Source organism: Oncorhynchus nerka, linkage group LG10, assembly GCF_034236695.1.
Source record: "Oncorhynchus nerka isolate Pitt River linkage group LG10, Oner_Uvic_2.0, whole genome shotgun sequence".
Classification (NCBI taxonomy): Eukaryota; Metazoa; Chordata; class Actinopteri; order Salmoniformes; family Salmonidae; genus Oncorhynchus; species Oncorhynchus nerka.
In genome coordinates, this window is record NC_088405.1 from 62645167 (window position 1) to 62647869 (window position 2703).

A 2703-nucleotide genomic window follows, 5' to 3' on the forward strand; every position below is an offset into this window, starting at 1 on the left:
GACGAATAGAAAAAAGAGACATCGGAGTGCAAGGCTTTATCGTTGGCTTTCCTACAGAAATGTTTGGTGATCGACTAGCCTTGAAGATTGACCAGTGGATCTCGGTTGACCGGTTTGTTGTGCGCTGTTCTATAGAGTGGAAAATGTCTCCACTGCACTCCCTCTGCTCTGCAGTCTATCTCACGTAATACACAGTGACAGCTTAACAATCCAGCTGTTTTTAGCTGTGCAAAGATTCAAAACCTGCTTTACATCAATTATTAAAGAAACAAAAATGATACATCTCTCTCAGAGGCTATGTTACACTATTGTGTAGAGTCTGAGTTTCTACTCATGAATCCTTGATATTTCACCGGTTCAGTCTGGATATGAAAGCTAAGCTCCTGACCTGAATGGTCTGAGCATTTCACTGTTAGTCTACACCTGTTGTTTACGAAGCATGTGACAATTCAAATGTTATATGATTTGATTCAGGATAAGAGACTCAAACATTATGCAGTCAGTTACTCTATTGAGTGTATTGTACTGTAACACAACAGAGTGGGTTTAACCCAGACATGACTCCCTAGTCTCACACCCACTCCAGCTGACACACATGCGCCTACATGCACGCACACACAAACGCGCATCCACATGCACGCACACACACACATACTGAGTCCTAGTGCACTTGCCTGGCCTCGACGACTCCTCAACATCACGATTATCATTCATTTGGGTAGGAGAGAGGAAGCAGACAGAAACGAATACAACTAATGAGAATTTCACCCAAAACACAAAGCCTCTTACCGTCAAAACAATATCAATATCTATGTATAATCTATGGAAATCTTAACCCTACCTCTGATATGACATAACGATGGGAAATCAGAGTAGCAGTGATCATAGATCTAATGGCTTTGGTGTTAAGAGTGGTCCAGAGAGAGTGGGTGGGGTGTGGAACCTTTTAGTGAGATTAAACCTTCACGGCTTATTTATTCACATCAAGGCTGTGTTATGAACCCATTGACATGTGGCCAGGAGGAAAATAGGAGTGTGTGCACGTGCTGAAAACCAACATATCATTATCATGTCAACGACACCCGCTGACAAGCAAGCACAACCTCAGCACACACAAGTCACAAGTCATCCAACTCCTAATCAAAAGAGTCGGTTGTCACAGAAGAGTTGAGATTGATTTGGTTAGCAGGCTGGTTGCCAGGCCGGTTGCTGTGGTGATGGAGAGAGGACAGTAACGATGTTAAGCACCACAGAGATTACTGTATCAGTATCAGTACTCAGAATGCAGCACTGCCTCCTCATTCCCCTCTTCATAAAACTATAGTCGACCATCAAATGAATCATTGTGTTGCCCTTTAAAGGGACTTTTATCCACACTACTAGAGTTGGACGATATTTGGGGAGACCTATTCCACAATAGGCTATTTCAAGTAATGCAGATATCCAATATTATCGTTTTGCGCTGTTAATTCTCTAGAGTCTAAGATGTTGGGAAACAAGGTTTGGAAGTATCTGTCCTATATCTAGGATAGCAGCAGAGAGTCAGTTACAGTAGGAGCACAGATAGTACCAGTCAAAAGTTTGGACACTCCTACTCGTTCAAGGGTTTTTCTTTATTTTGACTATGTTCTACATTGCAGAATAATAGTGAAGACATCAAAACTATTAAATAACACATGGAATCATGTAGTAACCAAAAGAGTGTTTAAAGAAATCTAAATATATTTTATATTTGAGATTCTTCAAAGTAGCTAACCTTTGCCTTGATGACAGCTTTGCACACTCTTGGCATTCTCTCAATCAGCTTCATGAGGTAGTTACCTTGAATGGATTTTAATTAACAGGTGTACCTTGTTAAAAGTTAATTTTAATTTCTTTCCTTCTTAATGCCTTTGAGCCAATCAGTTGTGTTGTGACAAGGTAGGGGTGGTGTACAGAGCATATCTCTATTTGGTAAAAGACCAAGTCCATATTATGGCAAGAACAGCTCAAATAACCAAAGAGAAACGACAGTCTATCATTACTTTAAAACATGAAGGTCAATCAATATGGAAAATGTCAAGAACTTTGAAAGTTTCTTCAAGTGCAGTCGCAAAAACCATCAAGCACTATGATGAAACTGGCGGTCATGAGGACTGCCACAGCAAAGGAAGACCCAGAGTTCCCTCTGCTGCAGAGGATATGTTCATTAGAGCTGAGCTAACTGCACCTCAGATTGCAGCCCAAATAAATGCTTCACAGAGTTCAAGTAACAGACACATCTCAACATCAACTGTTCAGAGGAGACTGTGTGAATCAAGCCTTAATGGTCGAATTGCTGCAAAGAAAACACTATTGAAGGACACCAATAAGAAGAAGAGACTTGCTGGGGTCAAGAAAGACGAGCAATGGACATTAGACAGGTGGAAATGTCCTTCGGTCTGACAAGTCCAAATTTGAGATTTTTTGGATCCAACCGCCGTGTCTGTGAGACGCGGAGTACGTGAACGGATGATCTCCGCATGTGTGGTTCCCACCGTGAAGCATGGAGGAGGAGGTGTGATGGTGTGGGGTGCTTTGCTGGTGACACTGTCAGTGATTTATTTAGAATTCCAGGCACACTTAACCAGCCTGGGTACCACAGCATTCTGCAGTGATATGCCATCCCATCTGGTTCGTGCTTAGTGGGACAATCATTTGTCTTTCAACAGGACAATGACCCAA